Source organism: Lolium perenne, chromosome 4 (assembly GCF_019359855.2).
Source record: "Lolium perenne isolate Kyuss_39 chromosome 4, Kyuss_2.0, whole genome shotgun sequence".
Taxonomy (NCBI): Eukaryota; Viridiplantae; Streptophyta; class Magnoliopsida; order Poales; family Poaceae; genus Lolium; species Lolium perenne.
In genome coordinates this window covers 358,600,994-358,622,803 of record NC_067247.2, presented here as the reverse complement: position 1 = coordinate 358,622,803, position 21,810 = coordinate 358,600,994, and the positions used below count along the sequence as shown (strand labels likewise).

General features: G+C 41.8%; 1 long non-coding RNA gene across 13 annotated transcripts; it reads right to left on the bottom strand.

Annotated features, from left to right (window-relative positions):
• Positions 1–6,258: 6,258 nt before the first annotated feature.
• On the bottom strand, positions 6,259–9,865 carry LOC127296847 (uncharacterized). 13 transcript variants are annotated; one of them, XR_007848751.1, is made up of 4 exons: positions 7,830–9,865; positions 7,432–7,491; positions 7,157–7,367; positions 6,259–6,995 (listed from the first exon to the last, which is right to left on the bottom strand). It is a non-coding gene; the product is annotated as an uncharacterized lncRNA (long non-coding RNA). The 13 variants fall into 13 exon arrangements; XR_007848745.1 differs by having other exon boundaries at positions 7,432–9,865; XR_007848749.1 differs by having other exon boundaries at positions 7,157–7,220; positions 7,432–9,865.
• Positions 9,866–21,810: the final 11,945 nt, after the last annotated feature.

The window sequence follows — 21,810 nt, the reverse complement described above, 5'->3', positions numbered from 1 at the left end:
AAACAATTACAGAAAGAATGAACGAATGTACACGACCTCAATCTAGGCATGTGCAGCTATTATGTGCGTGTATGCTAATTAACTAGTCGAGCTCTCGCTAGTTGTGGTGGCATGGTCCTCCAGGAGCGTGGCCAGAATTGCCGGTGCAGCCGTTGGGTGGGCCTGGTGCGGGCCCGCCCTTTTTCAGGACCTGCATGATGAGCGCCCCGGCGCCGGCGCCGCCCTGCAGCCACCCACCATCCCCCTCGAGGAGCCTCGCCGCGAGGACCACGTTGCAGCATTGCACCAGCAGCACTGCCACCACTAGCGCCCTCGCCATCTTCGCTGAAGACGCCATTAGTTGAACTCAAAAACTCCGAGTGAAATGTTGAACGGATTGGCTGAGCTAAATGTTGCAGACAGGCTGAGCTGCGTAAGTCGGATAGAGATTCAAGTGGTTGTTATGACGAGATGTGTGGATTCCTTTTATAGGTTGCGCTGCATGCGACTGCTTGAAGGAGAAAACTAGACCAGCGAGAAAGAGGAGACCTGGTCTATTTTTCCGGTTGTAGTCCCTTTACGCTTTTCTCTGGTCTATATCCTGCGTGTACGTATAGCTCGGGCACGCGCCATGCGCGCAGGAATGCTACTACGCGGTTCTCAACCCGGTCCATCTGCTACTATTAAGTTTGCCCAAAGTTTGAACATTGGAATAGTATACGCACTAATGTTCAATTAATATTGGTCTAACACTAGGTCTAGTCATGGACGACCAGGTACGTAGTTGTGCTAACTTTGTACGGTGTTCTACCATTGATGGTGCTGATTTACGCTTAGAGCATCTCCAGTCGTGTCCCCCAAACCGTCCCCGGCCTAAAGCGATTTGGGGTGTGCCAGACAAAAAATCGTTCCCAGTCGCGCCCCAAAGGCTATTTTCTCCGGTGCAGCCCAATACGGTGTCCGACGCCCCGAGCCCGTCCCCGCTACACAGGGGATGCTCCGGGCACGCCGAACATAACGAAATGAGAGGCAAGAAGACGCGGGCCCTGCCAAAATACGTGATAGAAAAATGTGCTTCTCTGCTTGCTTTTTCGAAATATGTATAGTTCGCTGCAAACGTTACAAAGATAATACTCTCCCTCTGATTCATTTTAAGTGACTCAACTTTATCTTGACATAGATTATCTAGTTAACGAACATATGTAGATACATCTGTATCTAAACAAAGGTGAGTCAATTAATTTGGATCGGAGTAAAGAGAAATCCATATTTTTTAGGTTCCTTTGTCGCTCAAAGGTCTAGATTTAGCCCCTCTACTCCATAACTAGAAAATCCTACCCTTAACCTGTTAAAGGCATATATTTTCTAGCCCTCTCAAACATGTAAGTATCTCTCGTGATGACGTCGTGTGGTTTTGGCACATACTATTTCATTGTGCTATTTGACAATTGACCTTGCAGCAAGTCAACGCCGGAGGAAATGTGCATGTCGCTATGCAGGTGACGTGACACCATGGTCCATGCGATTTCCTCTCATCGAGTTGTAGGTGCCACCTCTGGTTTCCTTTCTTTGTCGTCGTTGCCATTATCAACTCCTAGCATCCCAACAAGTGCAAAAAATTGCCGCCATGCGATAGTGGTAATGAACCGAAATGTGGTGGTCCGTCCTGAAGAGGACAATTGTGATAAGTACATCTGCCACTCACAATATGCTCGAGTCACAAGAATGTTGGCCCCCTTAGAGTTCAGGCAAGATTTATCGAATGCTCTAGAAATTCCATTCTCCAACTCCTCAATAGTGATCCCTAGTTTTCAGATTTATCAACGTACCAGATTAAGAGAATTCAGTTTCAATTCAGAGATTTTATGGATTATTGTTCATCTTCCAAAGAGTATCACGTTCGTGTGTATGGTTGGATACTCGTTGTTCAATTTGCTAGCCTAGTTATCCCTCCATTTCGTGAATATTTGTAGATATGTTTTCTCAGTTGCTTGTCTGCGACTAGTGGGTTTGGGAGCAACTTACACACCCATAATTTCTACACATATGTCAAACAAATTAAATGAGAACTAGTAAATATCCAGTTGGTTGACCTATCGTATTTTGCTGAAGTAATCATATATTTGCAAGCATTGTTCCTTGTTTCGCGGAAGATGTATAGGTCTCTCCAATTTCGTTGTACTCCCTTATTTTCAAGCTAGGATGCATATAGGTTTTGTCAAAGTCAAGCATTTTAAGATTAACCAACTATATAAAAAGTATCAATATTTATAATCTTACATCAATTATATATATCCTATTTTGGAAAGAGGGGTAGTGTAGCTTCTGACCCTGGTAATATTTCTATTGCATATTTAACACATAACTTACAACACTGCCAACAGTCAACTGTGATCCAAAGCGGTTATGTAATCAAGATAACACCAAGGGGCTTATTGTCTGCATCATGGGTGGTGATTGGTGAATTAATTAGGCAGTCTGGGTTCGACTCTCTCTTCAGTAAGTGTGCTAACTAGAAGTATGAGGATACGTCAAAGTAACACTATCAAATCTGAATTGAACCAAATGTTGGTTTCGAGTAAATTGAGTTAAAATGAATATGATTGTCAAAGTCTGCTATACACTTTTGTTGCATGACCTATGCCTGGGAGTTCCTTACTACAAAATGTACTAAGTAAAAGTAACAGAAATTTTAGCAGCTTCCAATGCACCATTTTTTGCATGGAAAAGCCCGTAAAACAATTACAGAAAGAATGAACGAATGTACACGACCTCAATCTACGCATGTGCAGCTAGTATGTGCATGTATGCTAATTAACTAGTCGAGCTCGCTAGTTGTGGTTGCACCGTCCGCCAGCAGCCTGGCCAGAAAAGTCGGTGCAGTCGTTGGGTGGGCCTGGTGCGGGGCCGCCCTTTTTCAGGACCTGCATGATGAGCGCCCCGGCGCCGGCGCCACCCTGCAGCCACCCACTGTCCCCCTCGAGGAGCCTCGCCGCGAGGACCATGTTGCAGCATTGCATAAGCAGCACCGCCACCACCACCGCCCTCGCCATCGCCGCCGACGACACCGTATGCATCTTCGTAGTTTAACTCCGACGGCTGGACGGGTCGGTTGAGTGAAATCTTGCAGACAGGCTGAGCTACGCAGAGCAGAGGTCGGATGGAATGGTGGATGAATATGCCCTCTGGTTCGAAGTGGTTGTTGGAGGAGATACAAGATGGTGGATTGCTTTTATAGGATGCTGCATGCGACTGTTTGAAGAAGAAAAAAAAGAACAAGAAAAATGTGGAGACCTGGTCTATTATTCCGATTGTAGTCGTTTTACCGTTTTCTCTGGTCTATCCGGCGTGTAGCTCGGACACGCGCCATGCAGGCAGCATGCTACTACGCGGTTCTCAACCCGGTCCGTGACGTCCGTCTGCTACTAAGTTTGAACATTTGAATAGTACGCAGTATTCAATTTGGATCGATCTATCACGAGGAATCAAGAGATTTAATCAGGCAACTAGGTCTAGTCATGGACGACCACGTATATATGCTGTAGTAGTAGTAGTAGTAGTACCGACCTTCCTTGTACGGTGTTGTACCATTGGTACTGCTAACTTATTCTCAGTTTGCTTGGTTAAAAGATCACTTCACTACTAGTATATTAAACATTATTTGTGTGGGAACATAACTGAACATAAACTATAGTAGTACAGAAGACTACAATAAATCCTCTTTTCCTTTCTGCCAAGGAGAGGACATTACAAAAGGTAAACTGCGTTATGAAATAAAATTTATCGAAAAAATTCACTGTCATATTTAGTCGATCCCTACAACATGACATGAGTAAGAATAAAGTTTTTTCCTTCAGAAATACTGACAATTAATCCCTTGCAGTATAGTAAATTTGACTGGGTTAACATTTTGATATATGTACGTATACGTACCGATCGGGTTGAATGTACGGTCTCTTTACACGTGCCCCTTGCCACTTGGGAATCTGGGATATGTGAATTCTCGGTCGGTATTCATGCATGCTTTCGCTTTGCTGGACTGGGACCATGCTTCCATAGTTCCATGCATATGTGTGATGCTCGAAATTACTACTCAGTGCCGACCGTGTCTATGTTTGACTGATATGGCTTTGCATGCATGGTCGTATTCGACGATCAAGTCGCCGGCGGGCGGGTTGGGAACCGTCTTTTGAACAAAACGAATACGCTTCTGAGCTGCAATTCCTTTTGCATGCAAACATTTTGGGTACCGTCGGGGCCGGTTCATAGATTTCGGATGCCCTAGAGCGAAACGACATCATATATATTACTTAAAATTTAAGCATGATTGGTGTTTTAGCGTCTTAACAATCTCCATCACACACAAAAGATTGGACAAGAAAAATATTACTCCCTCCGTTCCTTTTTAATTGACTCGGATTTAGTACAAACTTGTACTAAATTCGAGTCAATTAAAAAAGAACGGAGGGAGTAGGATAATGCAATAAGAAACTAAATAGTATTTACATTTGAAAGATCCATGGTCTTCGAAATGTTGAAGAAGGCGTTTGAAAATATTTATTTATGTTGATCGAGCGAACTATGCCATGATTCTTATTTCTATCAATAGCTACTTATGTACACATGTATATACATGCATACATATATCTTTAAAATTAATCATAAAAAATGAGGGTCGATGTTGTTCTGGACATTTGGGAAGGCCAAAGAGAAATCATATCTTCGGGAAAAGTATTTAAATACCTTTTTTGTTAAAATAAGTTGGAGTAGAAGCACGGTAAGCTGCAGCTTGGACCTTGTACATTTTATTGAATTGTTCTAAACAGTACATCATAAAGCGTAAATGTTGAAATAAATTTTAGGTAAAAGGCACGGTAAACTTTAGCTTAGGGCATCTATATTTCTAGAATTATTTTAAACTCTACAACCTAAGTACAAGTATAAATATATCAAGTATATAAAGAAATCTTGGGCCAGGGCCCTCGTTCTTGAAGGCCCAGGGAAAGCGCCCCTTTGCCCCGCCTTATTCACATAAAACATTTGGTTAGGTTTCAGTTAGCAAAAGTGCTAACCATACACAACTCAGTTAATACGGTTAAAAAGCGAAAAAACCGTGGTTAACCGATGAAAACTGAATAGCCTAGCCCAACAACGAATTTTGCTCGGGAGGTCCATCCCTAATTCACATAAAACATTTATATTTGTTTACAAGTGCATATTGCACAAGAGGTTACATAAAATGTTGGACAGGTAATGAGTTCAAGTACGTAATGTGCACCTTTTTTTATTTGGCGACATTTTCATTATTTCAAGTCTATAATGTGCAACATATTTTTAATTTGGCTCCATTTTCATTATTTATCATTTTTGTCTCATGTAACATAATCAGTTTGGCCTTTAAAAATATAGAAACGAAATATATGTCCATAAAAATAGGTCTTATTCTAAAATTCGCGTCAACTTTGGTTAATTTGGTTATTACCGAAACCGAACCGAATTAATATGGTTATTACCGAAACTAAACCGTATTTTTATATGAAACCGTATTTACCGAAGTATTAAAACCGTATTTACTGAAAAATAGTATTTACCGAACCGAATTAACCATATTAATCGAACGCGCAGCCGGAGCCCTGGGTACCATGTTAATCTCCTGACGTTCTTGTTCTTTCTAAGAGGACTAGGACATTTGCCCGTGCGTTGCAACGGGAGCGAAATAGTTTGCATTTGTAAGGCATGATGAATGTGCATGAAGATAAAAAAAAATTGGTCGACGCCTGCAAACAAGAATGTATCCAGATAGCGCTGAATTAACATGATGAAATCTAAAACTATAGTAGCAACCTCTAAGTTGTACTCGCTCTGTTCACATATAATCGAAGCGATGTGGTGCCTAGCTAATATAGCATGTCCCATGTCGATTAAACCCAAACTGTGGTAGGAGTCAATCAAAAGTGGGAACTGGCCATTCCTTCGCTCAATCTGTCTTATCATTTTCAACGGGTCATCTAAACTTAATCCTGTATCTATATTTTAAAAATATTCTATAACTATTAATCACGTATCTATATTTTAAAAATATTCTATAACTATTTTTTGCAACTGCTATTTACAATATGCAATAGCTCGGTTTCATACGCAAAACCAAGATTCTTTGTTAAACTACGAGCTTTATGATCTTTTGCTGCGACAACCAAAAGAAAAGTAGACCTTCTCCATGTGAAATTCAAAGAGACAGCAGTAGTGCAATTAACAAACTGTAGTAACATTCAGCAAGCAAAAGGTAACAAAATTTAATTAGTAGTAAACTTTAGTAAGTAGCCTCATATATGTATATAAGATTCATTATACCAATTCTACCACAAATTAATCTAGTCTCCCCAAACTCTCTCTGGTCACATACGCGCACACCATGACGGTTTCAGCGCTTGCTCACCACAGCTAATGTAGATACCATGTAGATACCGGGGGTAGCCTAGCTCACGAGTCACAACACACCGGCCACCACACCGGAGCAAAAATCCCCGAATCCCACACCGGACCACACAAAGTAAAAATCCACAAACCGCCAGTTCATGTTCTCATTGTGTTGCCTCAATCAGCTTAGAAATTTTCACCGCGGTGCCTCTGCTGCAAACTAATCCACGGTGTCCAGCCCTAGTATCATGGGCAGCCTCATCTGCATATCCCATCACTTCTATCTGGCGTTGCTGTGTTTGGCAGTTGGCTCCTAATCCGGTGATGAAAGGGTGGGACGGAGTGGCCTCTCAGCAGCCCCCACTCCGACTCTCTGTTCCTAATCTGTCGTGGTCGTGCTCGCACCAGGTGTTATGTGCGGCTGTGTAAACATGTCCACGGACAGACCCAAGTGGCCACCAGACATGGTTACGTTGGCGATAAGAATGTCATGTCACACCGCTGAACTTGACCATGTGTGAATGCCTCCTCTCAAAAACACATTTGACATTGTATGCAAATGGTTGTCTTCTCCATGATCTTCAATCACCGTGCTTTTTCTATTATATGGAACAAAGTTAGATAAAGAAAATGAGTGCAAGAGGCAACATGGAAATTGTCGTATCTGCAGTAATCAAGTATAAAGAGCACCGGTTTTCTAGTGGTAAATACATCAGCAGAATAGTATTTCCTTTGCAAAAAAATAGCCCAGTTCATTTACCTACATCTCCTTAATCTGCTACAACAAAGCTTTGAGTCGCTTTGCCTCTTCTCTAGGGTACATCCTTTGACAAAAAAAAGGTTTAACCAATACAAACAAAAGAGCAACCGGACAACCAATTTTCTAAGTTTCAAATGAGATTTAGTACTCTTGCACAATACATAGTTGTGCCAGGAAAAAAGGGTGCTTGCAGAATGTTGCTCGTCCAAAACTGAACAAAATAGTATTAGTGCATCTGAACTAAATACAAAGAAAAATAAAAATAGATTAACTACCTTTGATGTGAAATCTGAACCGACAGCTCTTGCAGACACTTAGCTGATAGAGAATCTCATCTGAAATGGAAACATCAAAGATAATTTAATAAAACGTCCATGCATCAAGCTCAGCTGAGCTTAGAGTTTCTAATCTTATATCTATAGCTGCTATGAAGAAATAAGTGACAGAAAGTATGTTACTTTGCTCGCTATTCAGATAATTAGAAAAATCCCATTGATGTTATCCAATTATTTTCTCTCATATTTTGCCTCACATGCTGCTGTGGAATGTGGTAATAATTTCTTGTGCGACTTGATCAAGACAAAAGGCTGCTAGAAAAAGGTGGTTCGGCCAAATAAAATACAGTATAATGCACTGCATTGCTAAGTAGGAATTCAAAATGACCACGAGTAACCTTTAATATTTCGATCCGAGGCATGCAATTAATTGCACATGTTATGGATAGTTAGAAAAGCCTCAAACAAAGGCATGTCAGTTTACACTTGTGCACGACGAGGGCTCCATAAGAAAAGATTGAGGCCTGTTGTACCTGCACGCATACACCAGATTGCTTACTCCTGCATTTGCCATTTGAGCTGCAAATAAATATGCTCTGTTTCACCTGCGTTCTCCATGCACAATATAAAAAGATGCAGTGGTGACCAAATAAGCTCGATGGATCAAAGTATGAAGGGCTAGCACTTAAACCCAGCTCCTTCTCCACCGCTTTGATCACCTCTTGGACCTGACATATCTACATGGCATCACACATGATTTGGAGCCTAAACACGTGGAACTTGAAGCTACATTTCCAATATCAACATGGTTAAGCAACTTAAGTACACACGTGAGATTACAAATATTGCAGGAGATATGACAACTAAAATTTGTAAAAACTGAACCCTATCAAAGTACCAGAGATAATCAGAAACAGCATGTGCAAATCTGAAGGAACTGTTGTGGGGCATGATAGAGTTGACGGGGAACAAGGGCTTTCACGTGAACGACGCCATTCTTCACAACTCCACACTACTACTCAAGATATATGCAATTCAATTCTGAAAAATGGTTTACCTTATTATGTTTCCTGTAAGTGGATGTCAAAAATTTAAATACTGGGAGATCATAAATGCTGTGAGAAACAAACATACACTGTATGGATTCTTCAGTTAAGTTGCATATTATCAAACCCCATAGAGCAGTTTACAGTGGCAGTGCCCCTTGGACATTCTCCATCAAAGGTGAACACTGAAAGAACTATAACACGGTTAAGTTCAGTGGTATATCCGCAAAAAATAAAAGTTCAGTGGTAGGAACCATAAAGCAATAGCATGTGCAATTCCAATTATTTCAGCACACTTTCTACTTTTATGATATGATGTCTACCATGCAAGAATCAAATAGATAAATTGTGGCACATTTATATAACCTGAAATCAGAAGCATACTGCAGTAGAACATAACATGCAAATAACTCCATCTTTGTCTACCTTGTAATAGAGGAAACTGGAGGGAGAGTGGCGTATCATGTGAAGAGAGAGAGAGAGAGAGGATAGGAAAAACATCTGGGTAGCACCAGAACGATGGCATCGTGGATCTGCACCGCTAGGAAAATATAATTTTGCAAACTGCTGTGGATCTGCCTTGTTGGACAAATCAACCGCATATACATGGTTAGATTTTGTGAAATCAAGAGGGGGTTGAGGTTTAGATCAGAATATAAATTCTGCAAAGGCCTCATTGGAGGTAGATATGGTGAGTGAGGGGGCTATGGAGTGCAAGCATGGGGGAGGGGGATGCCGCCCCTAGATGCAAGCCAAAGACAGTGGAGGGGGGAGACAGAGCGACCATGGGCCAGGTGATGGAGCGGTGGCTGGAACATGGGAACGGCGTCATGGAGCTTCTGCGGCCGCATACAGAAGGGGAGGACATGGATAAGGGATTTGCTCTCCCACCTAGAGGAAAGTGTTTCTGTCTCTGCTCTCCTTGGTCTGCAGCTCGGCGGCGCCGGCACTTTCGAGGGACAGCACGACGCAGCGGGGAGAGGCCTGTAGCTAGCGGCGCAACTATCCAAATTGATTTCTTCCGTAGTCCCGCAGCCAAATTGCCCTTCCCTAGCCGCACTTGGAAGAAAATGGCGAGGATGGCGTTGGTGAGATCGCACGGCCGATCAAGGAACACGACGGTGACCTCGGAAGGCGGAGGATGGGGCTTCTCTGGCCACGGGTGGAGGAAGGAGATTGTGGGGGTGAGAAGGCATGGCGGCTAGGGTTGGATAGGGAGGGTTCGCTAGGGGAGAGAAGATAGGGGTGCAGGAGCAGGATTGTGTAGTGCATTGTGATGGGCCTGGCCCAGCTTGGTGGAACCATCGAACGAGGTCGGAATGTCTGATGAAGGGGGCGACCTAGTGCGGGACGAGACGACCAAAATTTTGACGTATTGCGCTCTGGACAGAATACAGAAACATTCGTCCTTTTTAAGTAGTGTAGAAAGGCTAAATTAACTGACGTCTAAGTTCTACCGTGTTAATTCTCCAACGACCGGTTCTTAATTTGTGTCACGTCACCCATGACAATAGAAGATATCAGGTTGTGTGACATACTGACATTACAACAAAATACGTGCTAGAAAAATGTGCTTCTCTACTTGTTGTTCTAAAATTATATATACTTCGGTACAAAGGTTAACAAGAAACATAAAGAGAAATCCAAAATGTTTGGTCCCTCGATTGCTCAGAAATCTTGATTTGGCCCCTCTACTCAAGAACTTTAAAAAAAAACCTAGAAAACGGTGATTCCACAACCATGCATGTGCAGTGTTAGGTGAAATGGAAGGGACCTCTTAATGCAAACAAAATTAAATTGAGGGGCTTTGTTGCAACTTTACATGTGCGGGGAAATCAACACGAATTGAAACCATGTCGTGTGTGATTTTGCTATTTCAAAAAAAAATCTCAGCTAGTAAAATCCATACGCCTCCGATCCATAATAAGTTTCGAAACTTTACTTTAAATATTGGAGTTTTCTGCCCCTCACAAAGCCTAAGTGTGGTTTTCGTGGCAGCGTTGTACTTTTGGCTCATACTTCTTCATTTTTTCGATAAAGGATGCTTTATTATTTTAGGAAGCAATTACATCCAGCCTCTGCATAACCAGGATGCACACAACCGTTCGAGTGTCTGAAATCAAAATATATAAAAGTAGGCGTAATACATATCGTAATACATATCGAAATGATGAATCGTATAACGCCTAAGGCGAAGGTGGTGCTGCAATCCGTAGACTATGCTGTCACCCATGTAGGGAAAAAGTATCTCTCGCCGTAGCCTCCAACCGTGTACAGACCTCCGTAAAGAGGTCTCGGTTCTCCACCCGCTGAAGAGGTAACCACGAACGGAGAATACCTGTACATATGTAGATGACCCGCAACAAAGAACGATTTTTATCGTTAAAAATCTTGTCATTTCTACTTAGCCAAAACGCTCAGATAACTGCTAGCGCCCCCACCCTAAGAAGCAACTTAAACCTTGAATCGATACCGTGAAGCCAATTACCAAAGACATTGGCCACACTAGTCGGGGGATACAGGATAGACGCTACTTGGATGACTGACCATATAGATCTCGCAAAATGGCACTGAAAAAAGGTGTTTAATGGTTCCATCATGATGACAGAACACACACCTAGCTCGAATTTCCGTGCCAATTCCGCTTGACAAGATTATCTTTGGTAAGAATAACTCCTCGACGAAGGTACCATCCAAAAAAATTAATTTTTAATGGTATCTTCATCTTTCATATTTATCAACTGGTATATCAGAATATAGAATCGCATTGTATAAAGATTTGACTGAGAAAGTGTCATCTACATGAAGATTCCATCTAAATTCATCCGGTTCAGGCGATAGGTGAATATCACCTAGGCGGTGAATTAGAGCGTTCCATGCTTGTAGCCTTTGCCCAAGTAAAACCCGTCTGAACGTCACATTCAGAGGTGAGGTAGCCATTATTGTGGCAATGGTATCAATTTTGCAACGAACAATACTATACAAAGCAGGATAGTGTTCAATTAAGGGAGCATTGTCTAACCAAACATCTTCCCAGAAACGTATACGTGCTCCATTCTTAATTGAGAAAGTATCATGGCGAAAGAAGACATTTTTTGGTTATGGGCAAGGCCAATTTCCAAGTAAACGACAAAGGAAACATGCATGCCTCTATGTCGCGTCGTTGTGGTCCACAAATAGAAAAGAAAGTGAGGAGAAAAGAGAAAACAAAGTGAGGAGAACTAAATTTAACAGTGGTTGGTTTCTTAGAACCTGTACAGGAGCTCTCCCTGGCCACGGCCACCTCGCCGCTGCGGAGCACCATGGACACCTCCGGGAGGATCCGGATAGGCGCGGCCATCTGGACTCCACCCCACACAAGAACGCATCAAGTTGCACTGGACCACAAACCCTGGATAGCCAAGCGGGGCAAGCAACGCCCGCCAAGGACGATCGAGAAAAGGGCACAGAGGAAGGGGCACATAGCAGGAAGGGAGAGGAGGGTGAAAGGATACGGATGTCGCCTAGAGGGGGGGTGAATAGGCGGTTTAAAACTTTTACGAGATGGGCTTAACAAATGCGGAATAAAACTAGCGTTTACTTTGTCAAGCCCAAAGCCTATATACTATGGTTCACCTATGTGCACCAACAACTTATTCTAAGCAAAGGTTCACCTAAGTGCACCAACAACTTATGCTAAGCAATACAAGCAAGCATGTGATAGCAAGATATATATAACTTCAAGCACGATGGCTATCACAAGGTAAAGTGCATAAGTAAAGAGCTCGGGTATAGAGATAACCGAAGCACGCGGGAGACGAAGATTTATCCCGAAGTTCACACTCTTGCGAGTGCTAATCTCCGTTGGAGAGGTGCGGTGGCTTAGTGCTCCCGAACGCCACAAGAGGCTCACCTTGAGGTGTGGTTGCTTGATGCACACCAACGCCACAAAGGCCTCACCCCAAGATGCGGTACTCACACCACACACCGAACGCCACGAAGGCGCCTCACCTAAATCTCCGGTGACCCTCGCCACAAAGGCCTAGGTCACGGTTCCACTAAGGGATTTCCTTCGAGGCGGAAACCGGGCCTTACACAAAGATTGGGGCACACATCCACAACTTAATTGGAGGCTCCCAACAAACCGCCACAAAGGCCTAGAATCCGTCTAGGGTTCCAAGAACCCAAGAGTAACAACCTTCTTGCTTTCACCACCACGAATCACCGTGGAGAACTCAAACCGATGCACCAAATGCAATGGCAAGAACACCACAAAGATGCTCAAGTCCATCTCTCTCAAATTCCAACAAAGCTACAAAAGCTATTGGAGAAATAAGAGAGGAAGAACAAAGGAATTCACAAAGAACACCAAGATCAAGATCTAGAGAGTTCCACTCACAAAGAGATGGATTTGATTGGTAGAAATGTAGATCTAGATCTCCTCTCTCTTTTCCCTCAAATGGGGGCAAGAATCATGGAGGGATTGAGAGATAGAGCAAGCTTCTCTAGTTCAACAATGGAGGAGAGAGAGAGTGAGAGAAGCTACAGCCCAAGGAGGAAGAAGGGGGGTATTTATACCCCCCAAGAAAATCGAGCCATTGGGCAAAACCAGGGCCGGATAATCCGGCCTAAGTAAGGGCCAGATTATCCGGGGGGCCGGATTATCCGGCCTCAGGGACAAAACCAGGTAAAAATCCGGCCCCTGTCCAGAGCTGCTTTTCTTCTGGTCCTTAGTCGATTTCGGGGGGGCCGGATATTTCCGAAATATCCGGCCCGGATAATCCGCCCCGGATATTTCTGAAAAAATCGGCCTGGCAAAACTGCAGAAACACCAAAACTAAAACGGGCATAACTTTAGCATCCAGACTCCGATTTTGATGATCTTGGGCTTGTTTTGAAGCTAGGAACAAGCTCTACAAGATCATGCAGGAAACCATCATAGTCCAACAAGGGAGGATAGAAACAAATGATGAAAGGTTTGACCTATCTAAAAAAGACATACCGGTAAAACCTCCAATCTCGAAAATGCAACAAGTTGCCCGTGCAAAAACCATTCTTGATGAACTAGAGCTTGTCATGAGAATAAGCACAAGCTCTAAATCATCACATGGATAAGATCCAAATAACAACCAAGAAAGATGATGAATCAAACTCGAAAACGCAACAAGTGATCTATGTGAAATCCGTTTTCGATGAACTAGAGCTTGTCATGAGAATAAGCACAAGCTCTAAAACATCACATGGATAAGGTCCAAATAACAACCAAGAAAGATGATGCAAGGGTGCAAAGGTTTGAGCTCTCTCCGAACGATACGATCGAGTTACTCACTCGAGAGCCCTCTTGATAGTACGGCAACTAAACTATAAACCGGTCTCCAACTACACTATGAGGCCGGTGAGAAAGAAACCCTATCAAGAGCAAACCTTATACTTGCGCATTCCACTTGAGCTTGATGACGACGATCTTGACCTCAACAAGATGGAACGCCTTTCTTGCTTGTGCTTGCTTGACGAAGTCTTGTAGATTGCTCCCCCATAAACCACCATGGGAGAGCTTCTTCTTCGGCGCATCTTCACTTAACCATGACCACCATGTGGATTGCTCCCCCATAATCCACCATGGGAGAGCTTCTTCTTCGGCGCATCTTCACATATCCATGATCATCATATGGATGGCAAGACTCAAGCAAAGGATCTCTTCGAGATGGCTCATCTTGAACTTGCACTTCATTCTTCATCATGTTGATGTCTTGAAGTAACTTGAGGGCTCACTTCATCTTCATCTTCAAGACATACTTGACACTTGATATCCTTCATCAAATTCTTCTTCTTGCAACCTTGAAGCCAACATATGGTTCAAGAATTGCCTATGGACAACTCCTACAAATATAACTCAATGCAAACATTAGTCCATAGGGATTGTCATTAATTACCAAAACCACACATGGGGGCTCCATGCACTTTCAATCTCCCCTATTTTGGTAATTGATGACAATCTCTTTGAGAGGGTTTATATAAGGAATTGACGTAACAAATAAGTTGAATATATAGAGCAAACTCCCCCATAATATATGCATGTGTGAATGATTTTGACTTTCATTGCATATATTGGCATTCAAAGCCTAGTGGAGTTTCCTATAAATATTCAACTATGCAAAGCAACAAGATGCAATGCAATAAAGGCACATGCTTAAGCACAAAGCAAAGACATAACCAAATTCCCTTAAACCCTCCAAACTTCTCCCCCATTGGCACCAATTGCTGAAATGGGTGAAAAATTTAGAAGGCCAATATAGTGAGAGTTCCTCCATAGCGTGTGCATTTCTCATAATTTGAGTGGAATCAAATGCACATATCCAATGACGAATATTCGGAAGGAATCACACTATAGGTAGGGTCAAAGATTGCAAAAAGATAACAAAGTCAAGAAGCTTCAACAAATGAAGCAAGCAACCAAATGAACCACAAAGAAGATACCAAAAGAAAGATAGATATTATGGTAAGATCAAGAAGATTGCTCTAAGTAATACGAGGAAGCTCCCCAAGGTTTGTGCACAAAACTAGACAATTTGCATTGGAGTATAAAGTGCACAAACATGGAATCATAACTCCCATAATATCATTTAAAACACAAACATTTGCAATAGATCATAGATAGAAAAATAAGCTTAACACTTGCAACAAACAAATAGTTGAGCAACAAGTAAGAGGCACCATAATAAAAAGGCTCAACCAAGAGGATATGTGAAAGGCATGATAAAGCATATTATAAGATTATTACAAGGATGAGCAAAAAGCATCATCATAGTCTTCAATGAATTATATTGCTTAGCATGACCAATCAACATGCAATAAATAAATAAGATATCAAAAAGGAGATGTATCATTTCTTATGTGTATAAGTTTCTCTAAGTGGGCAGTATCACAAAGATATTTATCCACAAAGAAACATGCACACACAAAATAGATACGCAACAAATATAGCATGATATCCAAGACGAAGTCATGCAATATACCAATAAGAATTTTTGCTTAATAGCATGGCCAAAGGCTCAATTTTATCTTATTGTACATTCATGAACTTCAACCACAAACAACTAAAATACATCACAAAAATCAACAAGGGATACAAGATAGTTGGGATGCATTTGAGAAAGGCAACAAGTATCACAAACGAGGATACCAAAAGAATTAACTAAATTTGCACTTTCATCTATATTGCACATGTGAGAGCCTTGAGGAATTGATATGCAATAAAATTGCTAGATAGACATAGTTGGGATGGATGAATCATGAGCATGATTTAAAATACTTCCCAACAAATGCACTCATCTCAAATTACTCACATTCACAATAAAGAGGTTTCATTAAGACTTTTGCAAGAAGCAAAACATTTGCAAATCAAGAGATTCATGCCAAGATGCAACCATAAGGTTGGATACAAGAAAAATATGCATGAGAAGATACTTGTTACCAAGATAGCATTGGTGTGGATGTAGTAGATATGTGTTCGTTGACCATCCTAGCTTGCCTCAAGTTACCATTGAGTCACCACTTCTTTCCAAGAGTGAGACAGGCATTCAATGCATATCCATTGTACCTAACACAAAGGTAAGTACAAAATGCATGGTCCCCAAACTAATTGGGTCCGAAGTAGTTAGACACACTACAACATATTGGACAAACTCCACAATTCTATGTGCATATAGATATGAAATTGAATTTCATGCACATCTTAGCCAAATTAGGATTTGATGGAGTTTACCCTATGTATTGGATCAAAGAAAGTGACGCATGCCATAAGATATACATATATTAAATATGCATGCACAAAACTTTCAAGAACCAAAGGAAGATACAATTTGGACAAATCACCAAATAAACCAAGAGACGATGGTTGTCCAAATTATATCAAAGAATCAAATCAACACAAGATTGACTCCAAAGACTTATCTCATTATAAGAAGCTAATTAAACCTAAACACAAAGGAATGAGATAACCAACTCCCAAGAGAGCAAGGTTCCAACAAATAAACCAAACCCTCGAAACTTTTTATGATGGCACAAAGTACCAAAAAGAAAATTTTATGTCTCCCAAAACCAAATTTTTGATAAAGATCAAGAGATGTTAAGCATTCTAATAAATATAGAAGAGCTCCCCCAAGATTGGTGCATTATCTAGGATTTTTTATATGAATACAAAATGCACAAAACTAGGATCATCACGCTACCTATATCTTCTAACAATGCTAAGAAAGTTTGAATAGACAACTTAGATCCATAAGATGCAAGGAAGACACATGGGAGTCAAAGCACAACAAATTCATGGCAATAAATAAGGCAATATAAATACAAGAGCCAATGTAGATATGATCAATAAATATCTACCTCATAATTGATTACCAATTGTCCTAGGACAAGAGGTATTAGGAAATATTTCCCGGTGGTAGTTTGTAAGTATTCATAAGATCATATTTACAACGAACAAAGCATATGGTAAAAGATAAGAGTTAACCATCATGCAAAGAAAGTTTCTTGATAGCTTTATTTAGTCATACCAACATGCAAGGCAATTAATAGTATTCATACCAACATGCAAAGCAATTAATAGTATTCATACCAACATGCAAAGCAATTAATAGTATGACTTGAAGCACATGGTTTTCCAAAAATGTATTGAGGGACACGTTGTGAAAAACCATGCCAAGAAAAACTTTCACAAATAAGATCCACAAAGATATTAGCAATGAAGCTATTTAAGCAAATTGGAGCTTGTTTGAGCAAACATGCCACATAGGGGAGAGATAATTTACGGTATCAATTCTATGTGACACCACCTCAAATGTTCATATTTTCTAGGCTTGTAATATGCACAAAGCTTATTACTCCCCCATAATGTGATAAGGAATTTATTTTTACAAAAGGCAAATAAGATCCAAGTAGAGATATTAATAGACATTAGAATTTGAATTTCTCATGAAGGTGATGTAACACCCCAAATTTTAATAAAAAGAAAGTTAGAGAATTCCAGAAAGCAAATTTTCAAACCAACAAAAACTTTTCTATTTGCATATAGTACCATGCATAGGACTTGTGCATTTGAGTGATATGCCATGATGATTGTTATTACTGGTATTTGATATGCTCTAAAACCCTAGTGTGATCATATGAGGATCACCAATCAAATAAATCAAAAAGGAAGAAATTCCATAAATTGCAAAACCCTAAAAACCATCACATATGCCCTATGGCATTTTTATAGATTTTGACCCTAGACCAAGGTCTTCACCATTAGTTGACTAATGTTATTAAACACTTATTACAACTTTTGGAACCAAAGTTTCACAATTCAAATGAAATTCAAACACAATTCCCACTCACATATGATATTGGTCAAAACTGAAATTTATAGTCTGATCACCACTTTGAGCCCCTGCAATTCAATTTTCCCAAACCAATTCTTGCTAACTCTTTGCACCATTTCAAAGTCAACATCAAGGTGAACAACTTTGATGAAGATCACCCTGCCAAATTCACCTTGGATCAATAGCTATGCTCATCCAAAGTTGCAACATTTTAACAAGTGCAACAATCTCCACTTAGCCATTTTGGCCAATCTTTGAATTCTAATTTTTCCACCACCACCTCAAATCACCTCTGGTCAATTACAACTAATAGCAACACTCACATTTCAAAAACTTTCACCTTTTGAATTAATTCAAATTTGGACAATTTTGTAATTTCCAAAATTGAACACTATTTGCACCCTATAGCAAATAGTGATCTACTCCAACAAATCTACCCTAACCTACCCCAATTTGTCCCCTGGTTCCCTCTAACCATAAATGGCACATAGTAACCCTAATGAGGAGTGGCTAGCTCACATGGACATGGCATGCCGGCCATGGCGCCACCATGCCGAGCCACCCCTCCTCTCCTTCATCGCCAAACCTGGCCCTGGTGCCCACACTCGCCACCGCACACTCCTACACCACCCTAGCCAAGCCACGGTCGAGCTCAACGCCAACCATCGCCGGAGATCGCGCGCCAAGATCAGCCCTGGATGCCGCTCGCGTCGCGCATGGACGCCACTGGCCACGCGCCGTTCCACCACCTCGCACTCGCTCTGGCCCCGCTTGCAACGCGTTGAGCACCGCAGTGACACCGCGACGCCGCCAGACACGCGCCCAGCCCAGACCCGTGACCGCCGGCGCCGGAGACGACGACCTGTTCCCGTACGCGCCACGGCCGTCATGGAAGAAATGCGACCGACCCAGGAGCCGCCCGACCAAGCCAACACCACTCCTAGCTTCGCCTGGGAGAGGAGAACCCGACAGCACCCTCTCCTAGCCCAACCGCTCGCCGGAATCGCCGCGAGCATGTCGACCTCGCCGCAGCCCTCACGGTCACCCGCTCGCCTATAAAAGGAGAGCTCCATTCGTTGAATTGAGCACACCAGCACACTCCCCTCTTCTCACTCGACCGCCTGAGCCACTCCACCATCAACATTCGCCGCCGTAGCCACCCAATCGCCACCTCACTGCCGACGGACGCCGCGGAAGCTCGCCGCCGATTGAAGCCGATCCAGGAGTTGCCGCCGGTACCAGTCGACTCGCCGTCGTCTACACCTTCACCGCGCACACTGCCAACCCTAGCTGGAGCCGCGGTGAGCTCTCCGACCCCCGACCCTCGCCGCCAACCTCGCGGCCACGCGCCGGAGAAGACGACGCACCAGCGCCGTCCGATCTCAGTCTAATCCTACGTCCCACGTTGAAACTTACCGATTCGGGTTTTAAGAGAGACTGACGGGTGGCCCCCACCCTGTCAGCAGGCCCGCGCGCACTGGATGCGTTGCTGGGCCGTTTCTCCATTTTTCAAACCGTTTCGGCCCAGTTAGTTTCCCGCCGGCCTTTTTAATTCAAACTGAGTTTAATTAATTCAAATGAATTTTAATACTGCCCAAACTTTGAAATTCAATATTTTCAAATCGGCTAAACCAAATTTAGTGAATTTTATATTGTTAGAAAGCCACTGAAATTCTCTACAACATGCCACTGGCCCCATGGTCAGATTCTTTGTAGAATAAATATGATAAAAATAACAAGACGGGAACTTTTCCCTATTCAAATAATTCTTAAAAATCAACCAAAATAGATATTAAGTTAATTCCAACTCTAATAGCTCACATTTGACTTACAATAATTGTTTATGCAATAAAATGGTGTGGTCACTTTGCATGATCATGCCATGGTTTAATGAATGGATATTTTGGCTAGTTTAACTAGTTGATATTGTCCAAAACTATTGAAGTTAAATTGTGTGAAGTCTTACACTTCACTTAAACTTGTCTCACATGGATTCATGGGATGTTTGGACCCCTGGTCCCAAACTCTCTTATATAAATTACTTGATATTTAAATCAAAGGTAGTGTTATTTAAATGGTATGAGGTGACCCACCTCCTTTAAATCATTTTCCCAAATGATGATGATGATGAACATTTGACTTAGGTCAATATGAGTTCATGCATGATTGTTGGAGAAATTAAATCTTAAGAAGATTTCAATGAGAGGAAATTATTTCTCAAGAACCCTATGGAAACTATCATTTACATATGGAATACAAAGAAGTGAATTCTATTTAAACCCCACAACCCATGCCCCCTAGTTTATTTACTTGTGTGCATAGAGTAGTTTGTGTGTTATATGTGATGTATGGAATAGCCATTGAATTAGTGAGTAATTATACTCGTATTCAAATTTAGACGGTAGCCCCGGAGAGTACGCCGAAGAAGAAGGTTGCTACCAAGAGGAGGAGGAGGAACAGTTTGAGAACTACCAAGGCAAGCTAATATTCTTGCAAAGTGCAAAGCCCCCTTGGGGCAAGGCACCATGTTTCTTATCTTTGCTTATATGAACCCATCCCAAGTTTTTACTTTACAAGTTTTACTTGTTTTCTAAATGAGTTACTTTTATAGTTAACTTTGGTCAAAGTATAAGTTGGATACTAGAGTAGTGAGTAGTCCCTTCCAAGCAAAGCAAGATAGCACCCCTCATGATTTAGAGCTAGTGCTAATGATTTAAAACTTGACTACTCTAGATGGGAACCATGTGATTTTGAAATGAATTTGAAACCTTGGAATGAAGATGCATTCCATTGAAGGATTTTTGAAGGTGAATATGACCAAGAGAAGATGGTGATTTTTGATAAACAATGATGTTGGTTTGAATGCGATACCTTTCCAATTATTGAGTACCCCCACAATACCTGATTATGGGTAGGGCTTAACTGGAAGTTTATGCGTCTTAGTATGGGTTCCCTCTAAACAAGCGTCATCGGGGTTATGCTGAAAGCTGCCTCTACAACAAAAGAAATGATACGATATGATGCGAAATGAGGTGAATGTCCGGCCCAAGCCCTGTGCAGTTCCCAGGCTGACTGTCTGTCTTCACTGGGAGGCCAAGCTCATGGGGAGAGGTGCTCATACTAGGATTCGTAAGTGAAAGGTTATGGTTGATGATCCGCGTACTGTGTTACGATGATTCGGGAAAATCCCGACGGACAATTCAAATGTTGTGGCACAAGTGTGCAACCTCTGCAGAGTGTAAACCTATTCGAATAGCCGCGTCCACGGTTACGGACGGTTGGAAAGGCCATACAGTTTCCGATGTCATATCTTTGAAAATGATGTTGAAAAGGATGATGGTGAAACGACTTGTGGTGAATTGAATTGAAATCACCACTTGAATAGTGGGAATGACACTAATGTTCCCACTTGAGTTAGTTAGCACTTGAATAGGCTTTTCTCAAACTTTGTGAACTAAAACTAGCTTTATGCAAATAAACTAGAGCTTAGCAAACCATACTAGAATGTCTAGCACTTACATTAGTATTAGTTTGCGAGTACTCAACGTACTCACGGCTTTGTCCCTGGCTATTCAAATAGCCAGAGTATGAAGAGGACCAAGGAGATGACCAGCAGGACGCCTACGACAACTAAGCGCCTTCTGACGTCAAGCGTTGGCCTGTGGACTAGAGAGTCCTTGTATCTTATGCTTCCGCTATGTTGAACGATGAACTTGTGTTTGTTCGTTGATCAATAGATCAACTATTCGTGTAATATGGATCATGTGATTCCAATTTGTAAGACTTATGGTTTGTAATGAATGATGACTATGATACTTAACTATTATGCCTCGCAACAACAATATTCCTGGGATTGCGATGTATGACATAATAGGCATTCGGACTTAAAAATCCGGGTGTTGACAAGTTGGTATCAGAGCCATTGTTTGACCTTAGAAGACCTTAGTTAGAATGGGCGTTCTGAAAAATTTAACTTTGAAATCAAATGA